Here is an 18,279-nt window from a genome sequence, read left to right on the forward strand (position 1 = left end):
GGAAGAGAGAGACAGAAACCAGGTGGGGTCAGTCCAGATGTTTAGCAGAGTACATTAAGAAGTTTTTGTGTTTTTTTTATGATATGATTATTTTAAAAAATGAAATTTAGGGCTGTGTTTGGCAGTAAAGTCTAGTAAGGACTAAACTTGTCATATGAGAATATTAAGGGGATGTGCTTTATTCTGCTAAATTACCACTAAACAGCAATGAAGCAATAATCCTGAAATTAATACCAAAGGATAATATTTAACAGACATGAAATACAGAGCAAAACATGACTATGAAAATAGACCTCCCTCAGAATTTCAGAAATATTGAAGAAATTTAGTATATAACAGAGGGATTCAAGCTAATCTAATGCAGGTATTAAGAAGCAAGGCGGGGTGCCTGGGTGGCTCAGTGGTTAAAGCCTCTGCCTTTGGCTCGGGTCATGGTCCTGGGGTCCTGGGATTGAGCCTCACATCGGGCTCTCTGCTCAGCAGGGAGCCTGCCTCCTCCTCCTCTCTCTCTCTGCTTGCCTCTCTGCCTACTTGTGGTCTGTCTGTCAAATAGATAAAAATCTTAAAAAAAAAAAAAAGAAGAAGAAGAAGCAAGGGGAGCCAAATTGATGTCTATATTATACCTGCCATTCACAATATGATTAACTAATGTTTATTGAGCAATTATTATATGCCAGCCTTGTTTAATACATTCTCATACATGGTTTTATCTAATTCTCACAATTCTATTTAGTGAATGTAACAATCATCAATATCTTACAAATGAACAACAAGGCTTAGAGGTATTGTGCAACTTTTCTCAAAATCCCATAGGAAATAGAAACAGAATAGATCGGATAGTTATATTTGATCCCAGTGCTTATGACCTTAAAACTCTTCTATGATGTAACTTCAAGAACCTGCAAATTATAGTACAGCAGAAACTTATCTCTAAATTATTCATTAATTTAGATTCAACTCTGTCACATAGAGTTAACAAGATTTCTAAGAAATACGCTAATAGAGCCATTACTTAGGATGCTTCCTTATTATCACCATTTTAAAAATAATCAAAATGAGCTATTCTGATGAAACCCTCTCACAGTTTGCAAACTTCTCCTTATTATATCTAGGAAATATATGTATTTGTGAAGGAAATCTTCGGTTCCTACCTTCTAGAAATTTTAACCTCTAAGAATAAATTAGTATGCTAGAATTGTTTAACAAAAACCCTCAGGTTTTTTTGCATTGATGTCATGGAAGTGTGATGCAGCTTTAAGTACGTGAAGGGATAGTGATAAGGAATAGGGATAGGGATAAGTTTTACCCTTGAGGGTAGTTTGGAAATACTCAATTCAATAAGCACATTCTCTGAGCTGGGCTCTTACTGATTGGGAAGTGGGATTGAGGGTAAGAGAAATAAACTGAGTAAATAGAAGATTTGGGCCCTATCCAGGAGGGACTTGTACTCCAAATAAAGTAGTTCATTACATATTAAACAACTTGGGAGGGGGATTTTTAAAGAAAATCCACTAGGAAATGATAATGTGATGCAAGAACACATAAACAGCCACTAATGTTGAGTGATTTCTATTGCCAGGTACTATGGAAGAACATTTCTATACATGGTTGTGTTCATTCTTCACAACAGCTTTATAAAGTCATTATTACTTACTTCCAGTTTACCAACGAAATGGACTCTCATGGGAGTTGAGAGAAAGGGAATGGAAGGTACAGGCTTACAGTCTGTGTCTAAGAAGCTGCTGTCTCTTCCCTAATCCCAACCTGGAATCTAACCAGCCATTGAGGTATTATCTTCTGAAACAAACGGGGCCTACTGCCAACTATAAGAATCTATACATAATGCCATGTAATGTCTGCTACATCTTAGCCATTCTGGAAGGCTTTGTTGGGTGATCATCCAGGAATATTCCTGGATACAAGTAAAAAGAACTTGTTAAATAGTGACAAGATACATGGATACATTTAAAAAAAAAACAAAAAACAAAAGTACATGGACACATAGATTGTGACTCTCAGAAACAGTGCAGTCCTGCAGTAAGATGCTGCTGGCATGGTTCGAAGGCTCAGTGAAAGTAGGGTGAGCACCTCTATCATCATCATATTTTTCTCTTGGCCTTTCCCAAGATCACATGGAGGTTCCTCTAACTTCAGGCATCATGTTGGCATTCTAGCAGTATAAAGGAGTAAAGGACTAAGTTCATCTTTACAGGTCTCCATGTAGCTATAACAGTAGTAATGATAATAACTATAAAAGGAGCACTAATAATGACTTCAGTGCATTTGTTGCTACATTTGCACCAGTTTGTACAATATTTCTCCATAGATTGTCGTACATAATCCTTATGACAACTTAAGCAGTATTAGTATTATCTTCATTTTATATATCACAAAATTGAGACCCAGGAAGGTATCACCATATATGCAAGGTCACATAATTAGTAAGAAGGAAAAACGGGATTCCAGATGTTCTGACTCTGACTGATGCGCTTAATCCTATACTAGCTACCCTCATGCTTATAATCAATGAATGGGTGATTGAATACATGCGTGTGTCAACACTTCAAAACCTCTTTCAGATGTCACATATCTCTATCATGCAATTCTTCTGAAGTCCTCTTTCCTTCTCTGTTTCTATTTATTTGTTACATCTCTCGCACCCTCTTATCCGTCCTTCTATCAAAGTCATTTTCCACATTCCCTTGTTTCTAGTATTCAGTTGTAAGAACCTAATGGACATCGTCTATGTCCATTATTAAGCTTAAGCACGTGGCAGGTGTTTAGTAAATGTGTGTGGAGAAGTCAGCTGAAGCCCACTCCCTGGCCCATGCTATTTAATGAAACGTGCCAGAATCTGGGGTTCAATTCAGCTAAGTCCAATTGCTTGGACTCTCTTTGGCCATTGCTAAGTATGCCTGTCATGAAATGTAATTTATGATCTCTGGAAATATAAATAAGGACCCAACAATTTTATAACTATTACACTCAACCTGTCCTACCAATAATCTCCAGAATAGAAAACACAGCTCTCCCCCCACCCCACAGGAATAAATACCAGTTCTATTTCATAATAAATCAAGTGGTCTGTCTTCACTATATGTTAAATATTTGTAATATTTTTAAGGTAGTAATATTTTGGAAGCAGTATAATAATTGCCACTACCAAGTTGGATATTACATCTCTTTATTCTAGAACTTCAAGTTATTACACTTTCATTGTGTATTTCATATTCATCAGTTATGTTCAGAGTTTTGTTTCATCTATTCACCTTTCCTTAACCCAGAAAATACGTTATGATAATGCCTTTCCTGTGCATATCACTATATGAAGCACTGGGAATATAAAGATGTAGTATGATAGACATTAGGAAGAATTATATTCAAGGTGCATTAATAGACAAAAGGAGAAAATGTTCTTGAAATCATTATAGAAGGTGTTCTAGAAGGGGAAATATTGGGACAAGGTATTGAAAGATGAGAAGTTTATCAGTTAGACAAGAAGACATTAGGGTAAAGGAAAAATCAGATACAGGCATATCTAAAATAGGACACACTGGGGAATTATAAATAAAAGAAGCTTCTGGCTTGCTCACATTTTCTCTCCTCTTGCTTGAGTCAGTCACTTTGGGAAAGCCAGCTGCAGCTATGCTATCTTCAGAGACCTAAAATCCTCAAAACAACCAAATCTCAGTTTTTCATTACCTTCCTTTTATTTACCACCATTCTTTCTCACTTATGATAGCCACCGAGGTGGGTGGTGGGGAGGAGGCATTTATAACATTTTGCCCAGAAAACTTCCTAGCTGGATCATGCAGTTCAATAATAACATTTTCTGTTTTCCATATTACTGTAGACGAAAATATTCCTCAAATTTCAGCTACCACATAACTAGGATCTTCCTTCTGTTTTCTTTTATTATCCTCACCTCCCTTTAAGCCATCACAGGATGCATTCTCAGAGTCCCTCATGTTTGGCAGACAGTTTCCTCACTAATACTCTTCCTACTATCATTCCAGCTTCTACCCACTGCCTGGTCCCAAAGTCACTCCCCAGTTTTTAGATATGTGTTATGATAGCACTCCCACACCCAAGAACTGAAGTCAGTAGGAGTTATCTGGTCTGTATAAAAAAATTACTCCAAAATTCGGTGATCTGAAATGTGAAATATTTGACATCTAACACAGTTTCTGAATATCAGGAAACGAGGAGCGTTTTACCTGGGTGGTTCTGACCTAAGATCACGCATGAGGCTGTACTCAAATGCATGCTGCAGATGCAATCATCTAAAAGCATGACTGGGGCAGGAGGATCCGCTTCCAAGTCACTCATGTGGCTGTTGGCAGGAGGCCTCCGTTCCTTGTGACGTGAACCTCCCAGTATGACTTCTCAAACAGCTGCAGCTGGCTCCCAGAATGACTGCCTCAAGCAAGAGAGAGAGAAAACGTGAGCAAGCCAGAAACTTCTTTTATTAACGATCGTCTCCATAGTTTCAGGCTGTCATTTCTATCTTTGCTTTACTCTCTTGAGCATATAGACCAGCTCTGATATATTGTTGAAGTCAGATGAGCAGGGTCCTGAGCAGCAGTGGGGAGGATCCTTTGGCTCTTTTAGAGGCAGGTTACTACAGAGGGACCTAGTCACAGACTACCTTTGATACCTTTATATGCGAAGGCAAACCACTTACATGTGAAGTACGAAGCATGGTAAGCCATTCACTACTCTCATTCTGTTTCATTTCTGTGCAGTCTGGACAGAAGGGTAAAAGTTTTGAGTCCAAGCCAACAAAGCATAGAGGAAAGCATGTCCTGCTGCTACATTTTTAAAATGAATATTTTAAGGGAGTGAATTATCCTCCATTCCTTACTTCTAAAAATAGTAAGTCACCTTATCAGCTACAGTGCATACTCAAGTTATCCTAATTTATTCTTGAATAAGCAGAAGGAACAGAGGACAGAGACAAACATTTGGTAAGTCATTGATAAGTAGAGACATTATACCTGTAGACGACATGGTCAATCTCATTTAATCCTCACAACAACCTGGTAAGATATCCTTCATTTGACACTTGAAGCCACAATTTGAAGGGACAGATACCAGAACAAAGAAAGCTCCACAGAATGGCAAAAACTATATATGGTGCTGAAAAAAATCTACAGTGTTCCCCTCGAATCTTCAGCTAAGTGTGGAGCTGTGCATGGGTGAGAGTTCCTCAGGGTCAGGGAAAGGACAGCCATAAAGGAACAGGTGGAGAAACTGTAGAGTTCACACATGACCAGAAATCATTTTTCATCATTAGCTGGAGTAGAAAATGCAATACTTCAGAAGGCATCAGTTAGAGGACTCAGGATGATAATACCCAAATAGTGTTCATAACTTGGCCTTGCTCCAGACCAACTTAATGAAGTTAAAAAGTCAGTCTCACAGGATGAGACTGATCCTAAGAAAATTAACTGCACCACAGAATAAAAGTTAGCAATATTTTAAAAATCCAATTACTCAACCAGATTAAATTCACCTCCCTCTAATAATAATAATAATAATAAAGGTATGAAAGAAGCAGGAAAATCTACACTAATAAGGAGAAAAATTGATGGAAACAAAAAAGACACAGATAATAAAATAAATAAGGACATAAAGTTATAAGTACACCCCATATGTTCAAGAAAGTTGACAAAACCATGACCATGTTAAGAAATATGTGAGACTGAATTTCTAGATACAAAAATGGATTGTCTGAGATGAAAACTGGAATAGATTAGGAGCACAGTAACATTGTGGGGATTTGTGAACTTGATGCACTATAAAAGAAACTATCCAAATGAAGCACAATGGTAACAGCAGTTTTTTAAAAATGGGACAAACTAATTCAGTCTAATATTAGGCATAAACAGAGTCACAGAAAGAAGGAAGCATAAAAAAATTAGAAAAAAAATAATGGTCAAGGTGCATCAAATTTCTTTAACAATAGAAAGGATAAAATTTCAAGAGCAGCTGAATATAAAAGAGACATAACTGTGTACAGAGGAACAAAAAGAAAAATGACAAGGAACTTATTTATTACCAGAAATAGCTTTAGCCAGAACATAAAGAAAAAACAACCTGAAACTATTCTCAAGTGGGAATACTGTACCCAGTATAAATATCTATCAAAAATGAGGGTGAATTGACAACTTCTGACATACAAATGTTGAAAGAAACCACCGTTAACAGACCTTCCCTACAATGTATAGGAGCCTTAAAGGAAGTCACTCAGACAGAAGAAAAAACTAACAGGTGGTAAATACATGGGTGAATATAATTTTTCCCTTTATTTATTTGATAGAGAAAGAGAGAGAGCATGGGGGTGGGGGAGGGGAAGCAGAGGAAGAAAGAGAAAGAAACTCTTAAGCAGACTTCACACAGAGCACGGAACCTGACATGGGACTTGATCTCATGACCCGAAATCATGACGTGAGTTGAAACCAATAGTCAGAAGCTTAACCAACGGCTCCATCCAGGCACCCTTATAATTTTTTTTTATGAACATATAATATATTTTTATCCCTATAATTTTTCCTTTTAAAAAATTCTCTTTGAAAAAATATTGACTAAATAAAATAATAATGCATTGTAAAATATATGATATACTTAGAAACGAACTGTATATTAATAATATGAGAAAGGACGTCATCACCTCACATACAGTATATTATTAAAATAGTTGAGGAAATGAAAGACATATAATGTCAATCCTAAAAGAACAACTAAATATGCAAATAAGTAATTTGAAAATAAATAATTTGTATATTTGCAAAATAATAAAGAAGGTAAAAATGGAAAGATAAAAAAAAATTGAATTAATCCAAAACAAGGCAGAAATTGTGGAAAATTGTGATAAAGTACAAAGAGGACCAACTGAAACGAACAGCAAGATGGGAGATTTAATCCAAATCATATCAACAAGCATTGAATGTAAATGATGTAAACATCCAAAGTGCAGAAAAGTCATACTGAATTTTATAAAGTGGCCCAGCTCTATGCTGCCTAAAAGAAATTCACTTTATAAGGACACAAATCAAATGAAAGGACGGATAAAGATATATCATGTTAATGTTAGCAAAAGAAAAGTAGAATGGCAAATTTATCATCCAAATCTATTTTGCAGTAAAGATTATTACCAGGAATAAAAAGATCATTTTATAATGACAAAGGAATTAATTCATAATAATCTCTGTTATTAACTGAAGAAGATATCACAATTTTCAATGCTTTTGTGCTTAATAACAGAGTTTAAAAATAGACATGAAGCATAGATTTATACAAATAAAAAGAGAAAAAAGTCCATGAATATAGTTGAGGATACCTCTCAATATTTTATGGAACAAATACACATAAAATCATTAACTATGCAGAAGAATTTCACTTCCTTATCTTTATCAATAACCTGACCTATTAGACATCTATATAACATTCCATCCAACAACATCAGGATATACATATTTTATAAATGTACATGCAACGTTACTAAGGCCATATTCTGGTCCACAAAACAAGTCTTACTCATATAAGTATGCTTACTGAAAACAATGAAATATACATAAAAACTAATGAGAGGCACCTGGGTGGCTCAGGGGGTTAAGCATCTGCTTTTGTCTCAGGTCATGATCTTGGTCCTGGGATCGAGCCCCATATCTGGCTCCCTGCTCAGTGGGGAATCTGCTTCTCCCTCTCCCACCATCTCAGTCTCTCTCTCAGATACATAAATAAAATCTTAAAAATAAATTGCAGACATTCTAGTAGCTGTACAGTGTAATTCACTGTGCTTTTAATTTGCATGTTCCTAATGACTGAAATTGAGTGTCTTTTCATGTATTTATTTTCCATATGTACATCTTTTATGGAATGTCTCTTCAAATCTTTTGTCTATTTTAAAATTGGCTGTTTGTTATTGATGTGAAGTATAAATATATTCTTTATATATTTAGATAAAAATATAAAATATAAAAGTTCTTTGTTAAATGCTGTTTTGCAAATATTTTCTTCCAGTTCATGACTTACTTTTTTTCCTTGTTGTTAATGGAGTTTTCTAAAGAGTAAAAATTTTTAAATTTTGATAAAGCTGAATCTATCCTTTTATATCTCTTGTTTTTTCATGTCCTGTTTAAATACCTTTGCTGAATCAAGATCTTCTGCTTTCTTGTGGATGTTTGATATTTTTTAGTTCTTAAATTTTAAGTCTGTAATTCATTTTGAGTTAATTTTTGCACATGAAATGAAGAAAGTATCTCCATCATACATGTTGCAAATATTTTATTTCAGTTTGTTTTATAAAAAAAAGTTTTAACTTTGTTTGTAATTGTTTTGTTGGTCACAAAAAATGTGCTTTCTAGTTTGGTGCAAACCAAATTTTTCATCTTTTTTAAAATATCTGGATTTTGATTGATAGCTGGAATATCTTTATCTGCACCTAGGTTAAAGAGGAATGTATTTTAAGTTTAAAATTTTTTCAATAAAGATGAATAAAATCTTTTAAATGATATATCCTTCTAGGACTTGTCTATCTTGCTGTTTCCTATTATATTGGTGATCCACTTAGAGCTTATTTTTGTGTATAGTAAGGGATGGATCAAAGTTTATATATATATTTTTCAAATGACAACCTACTTGTTCTGAGCCCATCTTTGTCCATCTCTGAACCAGTGGTTTGAGCTGCCACTCTTCTCATGTATTTGAGTTCCATATTATATGGGCTCTACTTTTGTTTTTTGTTTTTCTATTCCACAGGCCTCTCTACTCTTGTTGTTTCACATCTGTAAGAGTAACAGCCTTTTCACCAACCTGCAGGAAAGTCTTCGCCAGGTTTAGGCTCCTTCCTGGATTACTGCTAAATTACATCCAGAGTTTAACTTTGTGACTGTTTCTTCTCCTCACTTGCCATATGAATCCAATGATTTCCTCTTTAGAGATCCTGAAAAAATAGTAATCCTGTAACTTCATTACTTTACAGTAAAACCACTTAACACAGAAGGAATACTTCTCCCCCGGAAGGCGGACTTCTCAGTACTCAGTGTCTCCTGGATACTCTTCTCTCCTTAACATTCTATCCCAGTTCCCAGTGGTTCAGCTTCTACCCAGCAGGTTTCTGGCACAGGAAATCCAGGGCTGGAGCTTGATGCCAAGATGAAATTTGGAGTGGTGACCCTACTGATTTTGTGGAAATGTCTGAAAATCCATACAAATCACTCAAAATGACTTCTGTCCCCTTATTCATTGATTGGTGTTGCAATTGCTTTTTCAATTGTTAGCACACAAAAGGGGAGTGGCCAATTCAGCCAGATATTAAGCAGCAGAGAAAATCTCAGATGTGGTATTCTTTTCTGGAGTATTGTTTGGTCTCACAAGTGTCACAGAAGAAATACAGATTGTTTAGATTAAGGTGTTAGCTATTTTCTATTTTGTTTTTTTCAGTGTCTAGGAACCCATGTATTAAACTCTTTTCGAAATTCGGTGTCAGGAAAAACATTTACTCTTCCCAAGACCAAATACATTGTATCTAAATAGATTATTTTCTAAGCTTTATCAAATCTTTTTTCTTTTCTTTTCTGGAGTGGGGTGTGTGGTATAAAAGAACTAACCAAATAAACTGTTCTTTTGGTAACCAGAAATAGGTTAATAATCCCTTGCTTAACATAATCACTGAGAGGAGTACCATGATAGCAGGGCAAGGAGAGAAATCTTACCAGAGAAAATTAAATGGACTGAGAGGTAAAATCAAGCAAACTGGTTATTTGACACTACAAAGTTAAACACACCTAAAGGCCAATGTTACTAAAAAAATAAATCTTTCTCATAAAACAAAATTGCTCGTGGTTTGAATTCACTGGAAAAGAATTAGTCAAAACGTTAAATGACAAATACATTAAACTTCTTGTTTATGCTTTCCACAATGGTAGAAGGCAGATTTTCAAATTATTGAGTATAGTATCGAGATTAGTAAAAACACAAGAAGGAAAACGACTAATTATGTAAACTAGCTACGTTAGGACTAGGCAAGTCACTTGATAATTAAAGTGTCAGTGAAGTCAGGAAGATTTATAAGTCTTGTGTAATGAAATTATAACCTGAGAACTCTTGATTTTCCATATAAATGGTATCTTAGAATGACACGTGCATGTGCCACCTAGATTTTACTTAATACATGTTAATATTCATACTATCAGTGTTCTAAACTACTTCAGGATCAAATCTTTAGAAGAGAGAAGATAAACCCTATAAGAAATTTTATGCTATACTGTCAAAAATGGGGGTCAAGGGGCCAAGTTTCTACATCCATATATCTACTCTATGTCCTTTCCTTGGAAAGCTCATCTATTTAATATTACCTCCATCTTCAAAATTGATATCTTTAACCTTCATTTTTTTATGTGTGAACTATCAACACCAATTTTCAGTTGTCTGATGGATATCTGCAATAGTGTACAAAGTAAGTCCTGCAAGTTTCATTCTAGCAACTTCCAATTTCTGGTCTAGCATGTATGAGGCTTGGTAATGACCACTCCATTCCTACAATTTGTGAAAAGCTGAACAACCTGGAAACTCAAGAACTCCTTTTTGTATCCATAAGAAAGTGAGGTCACGAGGAAAATCATTGTCTCCAGAGTTAGATAGACAGGCAAGCAGAACAGAGAATCACAACTTGCTGGAGCAGAATCCTTTAGAGGAACCAGTACTGGGATAGCAAATCCTAAACCATAATTGATGAATTGCTGGAGGTCAGTGTGGACAAGTTTGAGAGTCAAAAACTCCATGGGCTCAGCCACAAAGGAGGGAAGATGGAGGCTCCTACTTTTTTATGAGTTTTACCTCAAGAGCTTGACCAGGTTCTCACGGGGAATATCAGTGAAAAATCCCCTCATTCTTTTTGCAGAGAAAGCAGGAAAAGTCACCATTTAAAAATACAACAGAGTGCTCTATTATACATATATATATATATATATATATATATATATATATATATATATATATTTCTTTTCAGCGTAACACAATCCATTGTTTTTGCACCACACCCAGTGCTCCATGCAATGCATGCCCTCCATAATACCCACCACCTGTCTCCCCCAACCTCCCACCCCCCACCCCTTCAAAACCCTCAGGTTGTTTTTCAGAGTCCATAGTCTCTCATGTTCACCCTCCCCCTCCAATTTTCCTCAGCTCCCCTCTCCTCTCCATCTCCCTATGTCCTCCGTGTTATTTGTTATGCTCCACAAATAAGTGAAACCATATGATAATTGACTCTCTCTGATTGACTTACTTCACTCAGCAGAATCTCTTCCAGTCCCATCCATGTTGATATAAAAGTTGGGTATTCGTCCTTTCTGATGGAGGCATAATACTCCATAGTGTATATGGACCACATCTTCCTTATCCATTTGTCCGTTGAAGGGCATCTTGGTTCTTTCCACAGTTTGGCGACCGTGGCCATTGCTACTATAAACATTGGGGTAGAGATGGCCCTTCTTTTCACGACATCTGTATCTTTGGGGTAAATACCCGGTAGTGCAATTACAGGGTCATAGGGAAGCTCTATTTTTAATTTCTTAAGGAATCTTCACACTGTTTTCCAAATGGCTGCATTCCAACCAACAGTGTAAGAGGGTTCCCCTTTCTCCACATCCTCTCCAACACATGTTTCCTGTCTTGCTAATTTTGGCCATTCTAAGGTGGTATCTCACTGTGGTTTTAATTTGAATCTCCCTGATGGCTAGTGATGATGAACACTTTTTCATGTGTCTGATAAGTGCTCTGTTCTTCTTAACACCTTCTGTCCTTAGGAGAAACTATTCAACCAGAGTCTAATATACTTTTCTTTCTTCTTTCTTTCCTTCCTTCCTTCCTTCCTTCCTTACTTCTTCCTTCCTTTTTTCTTAGAGCCTAACTGACTGGGAAAAGGGAAATACCTAATCCCACCCAACTTTAGACTTGCAGAGGGAGGAAGAGAAATAATGCACTTCTAGACACTTCTAGCCTTCTGTGCAGGATAAAGGAAATACCCAGCTCCAACCCACTCTAGCCACCTTTTCCCATGTAAGTACAGGAGGAATTGAGAAGCACTTGTGAAGTTCACAATGCTGTGGCCCACACCCACTAAAGGACCAAGACTACTCATAGAACTATAGAATGTTTCCCCTCCCCCCAGCAACTCACCACCACATTAACTAAAGACCTATTTACAGCAGTTCCTTAACCCAGTGCATCATGTCCAACTACCAAGAAAAAAGTACAAAGCACACAAAAGACAAAAAAACCTACAGTTTTAAGAGACAGAGCAAGCAACACAAACGGATTAAGATCTAGCACACATGTCAGAATTATCAGACTAAAAATTTAAAACAACTGTGATTAATACACTCATAACTCTAATGGGTAAAGTAGACAGTGTTCAAGAATAGATTGGGCAACACAAGCAGAGAGATGGAGTTTCGAAGAAAGAATTAAAAAAAAGATGTAGTAGAGATAAATGAAAGAAAAATAAAGAATGTCTTTAGTGACTTAGTCAGCTAAGCATCCAATTCTGGATTTCAGCTCATGTCATGATCTCAGGGTCCTGAGATTGAGTCCCATGTTGGTCTCTTCACTCAGCCAAGAAGTCTGTTGGGATCCTCTCTCCTTCTGCCCCTCTCCCAAACTTGTGGGCTCTCTCTCTCTCTTAAAATAATAAATAAAAAAATAAATATTAATTATTAATCAATTTGATTGATAATCATTAGTGGTTTTATTAGTAGAGTGGACAGCTGAGGAAAGACTCTCTGAGCTTGAGGATAGCTAAATAGAAACTGCCTAAACTGAAAAACACAGTGAAAAAAATGACTGAAAAAAACCCCTCAGAAGGTTCAAAAACTGTGGGACAACTATAAAGGCATAACATACATGTAATGGGAATACCAGAAGAAGAAAGATAGAAAAGAACATAAGAAAATCTGAAGCAATAACTGAAAATTTCCACCAATTTAATGTCAGACATCAAATCACAGATCCAGGAAGCTCTGAAAACACCAAGCAGGATAAATGCCAAGAACTTTCACCTAAGCATATTATATTTAAATTATAAGGCACCTGAGTGGCTCAGTTGCAAGAGCATGAGATGCTTGATCTTGGGGTCATGAGTTTGAGTCCTGTGATGGGTGTTAAGATTACTTTACTAAATAAAAAATAACAAACAAACAAAAAAACAAACAAAAAAAACCAAAGACAAAGAAACACATCCTGAAAGAAACCAGAGGGAAAAATATCCAACTTCTCAGAAACCATGTAAGCAAGAAGAGAGTGAAGGAAAATGAGAGATGAAACGAGAGACTTGATGAGAGGAAAAAACCGCTACTAATGTAGGATTCTTTATCATGCAAAATGATCCTTCAAAGGCGAAAAATGAAAAAAATACTGTTTTGTGTTTTTCAGCATGATGTATAAGGCAGAGAATGGTGGGAGACCATGCTAGTTAGGTGGACAAAATGCAGATTAAAGGGAGTTAGACAAGTCACGTAAAAAATCAACTTGATCCCAGAATGCCTGAGTGGCTCAGTTATTTAAGTGTCTCAAGCTTGGTTTTGGCTCAGGTCATGATCTCAGGATCCTGTGACCAAGCTCCAGCAGGGTGCATAAAGAGCATAAAGCCTGCTTGGATTATCTCTTTTTCCCTCTCCCTCTGCCTTTCCTGCCCCACTTGTGTTCTCTCTCTCTCCCAGAAAAATAAAATAAAATAAAATAAAATAAAATAAAATAAAATCAACTCAATCCTATAGTCAATGATACTAGTCAGTACTTTTTAAGTGCTTATCATTTCCTGAGTATTATGGTATTTTTTACATATATAATCTTATTTAAATCATCACACAATGCAAGCAAGAAAATTGGGACACAGAGTAATTAAGTAATTTCTTAATAACAATGCAATGGGGAGTCATTAGAAGTTTATAAGCAAGAAAACGATGTTGCTATACACATATTTGTTGCCTCTCTTACTGACTCCTTAATGGGTTTGGGAAATATTAAAGGTAAAATGGACTTGGGAGACAACATAGCTCAACAAGTTTAGTTTACCCAACAAGGAACAGAAGCCCAGAGAGACACATTAACTTGCAGATTCAGTAGTAGAGTATGATTAGAATCTAGGACTCCAGGCTGACTCTAAATTTCACCACACATTCCTTCCATTAACAGTCTCTGCTTGATTTTAAAGATCATCGATTCAAACCAATAACAATGACTGTAGCCTTAGCCCTAATAACATCTTTTTCCTTCTTTTCTTTTTTAATTTTTTTTTAATTTTTTACTTTTTATAAACATATTTTTATCCCCAGGGGTACAGGTCTGTGAATCACCAGGTTTACACACTTCACAGCACACACCAAAGCACATACCCTCCCCAATGTCCATAATCCCACCCCCTTCTCCCAAACCCCTTCCCCCCAGCAACCTTCAGTTTGTTTTGTGAGATTAAGAGTCACTTATGGTTTGTCTCCCTCCCAATCCCATCTTGTTTCATTTATTCTTCTCCTACCCACTTAAGCCCCCATGTTGTATCACCACTTCCTCATATCAGGGAGATCATATGATAGTTGTCTTTCTCTGCTTGACTTATTTCACTAAGCATGATACGCTCTAGTTCCATCCATGTTGTCGCAAATGGCAAGATTTCATTTCTTTTGATGGCTGCATAGTATTCCATTGTGTATATATACCACATCTTCTTGATCCATTCATCTGTTGATGGACATCTAGGTTCTTTCCATAGTTTGGCTATTGTGGACATTGCTGCTATAAACATTCAAGTGCAGGTGCCCCTTTGGATCACTACATTTGTATCTATAGGGTAAATACCCAATAGTGCAATTGCTGGGTCATAGGGCAGTTCTATTTTCAACATTTTGAGGAACCTCCATGCTGTTTTCCAGAGTGGCTGCACCAGCTTGCATTCCCACCAACAGTGGAGGAGGGTTCCCCTTTCTCCCCATCCTCGCCAGCATCTGTCATTTCCTGACTTGTTTATTTTAGCCATTCTGCCTGGTGTGAGGTGATATCTCATTGTGGTTTTGATTTGTATTTCCCTGATGCCGAGTGATATGGAGCACTTTTTCATGTGTCTGTTGGCCATCTGGATGTCTTCTTTACAGAAATGTCTGTTCATGTCCTCTGTCCCTTTCTTGATTAGGTTATTTGTTCTTTGGGTGTTGAGTTTGCTAAGTTCTTTATAGATTCTGGACACTAGTCCTTTATCTGATATGTCGTTTGCAAATATCTTCTCCCATTCTGTCAGTTGTCTTTTGATTTTGTTAACTGTTTCCTTTGCTGTGCAAAAGCTTTTGATCTTGATGAAATCCCAATAGTTCATTTTTGCCCTTGCTTCCCTTGCCTTTGGCGTTGTTCCTAGGAAAATGTTGCTGCGGCTGAGGTCGAAGAGGTTGCTGCCTGTGTTCTCCTCAAGGATTTTGATGGATTCCTTTTGCACATTGAGGTCCTTCATCCATTTTGAGTCTATTTTTGTGTGTGGTGTAAGGAAATGGTCCAATTTCATTTTTCTGCATGTGGCTGTCCAATTTTCCCAGCACCATTTATTGAAGAGGCTGTCTTTTTTCCATTGGACATTCTTTCCTGCTTTGTCGAAGATTAGTTGACCGTAGAGTTGAGGGTCTATTTCTGGGCTCTCTATTCTGTTCCATTGATCTATGTGTCTGTTTTTGTGCCAGTACCATGCTGTCTTGATGATGACAGCTTTGTAATAGAGCTTGAAGTTCGGAATTGTGATGCCACCAACGTTGGCTTTCTTTTTCAATATCCCTTTGGCTATTCGAGGTCTTTTCTGGTTCCATATAAATTTTAGAATTATTTGTTCCATTTCTTTGAAAAAGATGGATGGTACTTTGATAGGAATTGCATTAAATGTGTAGATTGCTTTAGGTAGCATAGACATTTTCACAATATTTATTCTTCCAATCCAGGAGCATGGAACATTTTTCCATTTCTTTGTGTCTTCCTCAATTTCTTTCATGAGTACTTTATAGTTTTCTGAGTATAGATTATGTGCCTCTTTGGTTAGGTTTATTCCTAGGTATCTTATGGTTTTGGGTGCAATTGTAAATGGGAATAACTCCTTAATTTCTCTTTCTTCTGTCTTGCTGTTGGTGTAGAGAAATGCAACTGATTTCTGTGCATTGATTTTATATCCTGACACTTTACTGAATTCTTGTATAAGTTCTAGCAGTTTTGGAGTGGAGTCTTTTGGGTTTTCCACATATGGTATCATATCATCTGCAAAGAGTGAGAGTTTGACTTCTTCTTTGCCGATTTGGATGCCTTTAATTTCCTTTTGTTGTCTGATTGCTGAGGCTAGGACCTCTAGTACTATGTTGAATAGCAGTGGTGATAATGGACATCCCTGCTGTGTTCCTGACCTTAGCGGAAAAGCTTTCAGTTTCTCTCCATTGAGAATGATATTTGCGGTGGGTTTTTCATAGATGCTTTGATGATATTGAGGTATGTGCCCTCTATCCCTACACTTTGAAGAGTTTTGATCAGGAAGGGATGCTGTCCTTTGTCAAATGCTGTTTCAGCATCTATTGAGAGTATCATGTGGTTCTTGTTCTTTCTTTTATTGATGTGTTGTATCACATTGACTGATTTGCGGATGTTGAACCAACCTTGCAGCCCTGGAATAAATCCCACTTGGTCGTGGTGAATAATCCTTTTAATGTACTGTTGAATCCTATTGGCTAGTATTTTGTTGAGTATTTTCGCATCTGTGTTCATCAAGGATATTGGTCTATAGCTCTCTTTTTTGATGGGATCCTTGTCTGGTTTTGGGATCAAGGTGATGCTGGCCTCATAAAATGAGGTTGGAAGTTTTCCTTCCATTTCTATTTTTTGGAACAGTTTCAGGAGAATAGGGATTAGTTCTTCTTTAAATGTTTGGTAGACTTCCCCCAGGAAGCCATCTGGCCCTGGGCTTTTGTTTGTTTGGAGATTTTTAATGACTGTTTCAATCTCCTTACGGTTATGGGTCTGTTCAGGCTTTCTACTTCTTCCTGGTTCAGTTGTGGTAGTTTATATGTTTCTAGGAATGCATCCATTTCTTCCAGATTGTCATATTTGTTGGCGTAGAGTTGCTCATAGTATGTTCTTATAATAGTTTGTATTTCTTTGGTGTTAGTTGTGATCTCTCCTCTTTCATTCATGATTTTATTTATTTGGGTCCTTTCTCTTTTCTTTTTGATAAGTCGGGCCAGGGGTTTATCAATTTTATTAATTCTTTCAAAGAACCAGCTCCTAGTTTCGTTGATTTGCTCTATTGTCTTTTTGGTTTCTATTTCATTGATTTCTGCTCTGATCTTTATGATTTCTCTTCTCCTGCTTGGCTTAGGGTTTCTTTCTTGTTCTTTCTCCAGCTCCTTTAGGTGTAGGGTTAGGTTGTGTACCTGAGACCTTTCTTGTTTCTTGAGAAAGGCTTGTACCGCTATATATTTTCCTCTCAGGACTGCCTTTGTTGTGTCCCACAGATTTTGAACCATTGTATTTTCATTATCATTTGTTTCCATGATTTTTTTCAATTCTTCTTTAATTTCCCGGTTGACCCATTCATTCTTTAGAAAGATGCTGTTTAGTCTCCATGTATTTGGGTTCTTTTCAAACTTCCTTTTGTGGTTGAGTTCTAGCTTTAGAGCATTGTGGTCTGAAAATATGCAGGGAATGATCCCAATCTTTTGATACTGGTTGAGTCCTGATTTAGGACCGAGGATGTGATCTATTCTGGAGAATGTTCCATGTGCACTAGAGAAGAATGTGTATTCTGTTGCTTTGGGATGAAATGTTCTGAATATATCTGTGATGTCCATCTGGTCCAGTGTGTCGTTTAAGGCCTTTATTTCCTTGCTGATCTTTTGCTTGGATGATCTGTCTATTTCAGTGAGTGGAGTGTTAAAGTCCCCTACTATTATTGTATTATTGTTGATGTGTTTCTTTGATTTTGTTATTAATTGGTTTATATAGTTGGCTGCTCCCACGTTGGGGGCATAGATATTTAAAATTGTTAAATCTTCTTGTTGGACAGACCCTTTGAGTATGATATAGTGTCCTTCCTCATCTCTTATTATAGTCTTTGGCTTAAAATCTAATTGATCTGATATAAGGATTGCCACTCCTGCTTTCTTCTGATGTCCATTAGCATGGTAAATTCTTTTCCACCCCCTCACTTTAAATCTGGAGGTGTCTTCGGTCTTAAAATTAGTTTCTTGGAGGCAACATATAGAT

At 36.7% G+C, this 18,279-nt stretch overlaps 1 long non-coding RNA gene across 1 annotated transcript in view; it reads right to left on the minus strand.

The window, feature by feature from the left end:
* Window positions 1-4,222: 4,222 nt before the first annotated feature.
* The window catches only part of LOC123389592, a 30,279-nt gene continuing 16,222 nt past the window's right edge, over window positions 4,223-18,279 (minus strand). Inside the window, exons 2-3 of the long non-coding RNA XR_006604224.1 lie at window positions 8,818-8,947; window positions 4,223-4,416 (exon numbers count right to left, since the gene is read on the minus strand). This is a non-coding gene — a long non-coding RNA (uncharacterized LOC123389592). The remainder of the gene's footprint in view (window positions 4,417-8,817; window positions 8,948-18,279) is intronic.

The sequence above is a fragment of the Mustela putorius genome, unplaced genomic scaffold (genome assembly GCF_011764305.1).
Source record: "Mustela putorius furo isolate JIRA1106 unplaced genomic scaffold, ASM1176430v1.1 tig00003987_pilon_pilon_pilon, whole genome shotgun sequence".
NCBI lineage: Eukaryota > Metazoa > Chordata > Mammalia > Carnivora > Mustelidae > Mustela > Mustela putorius.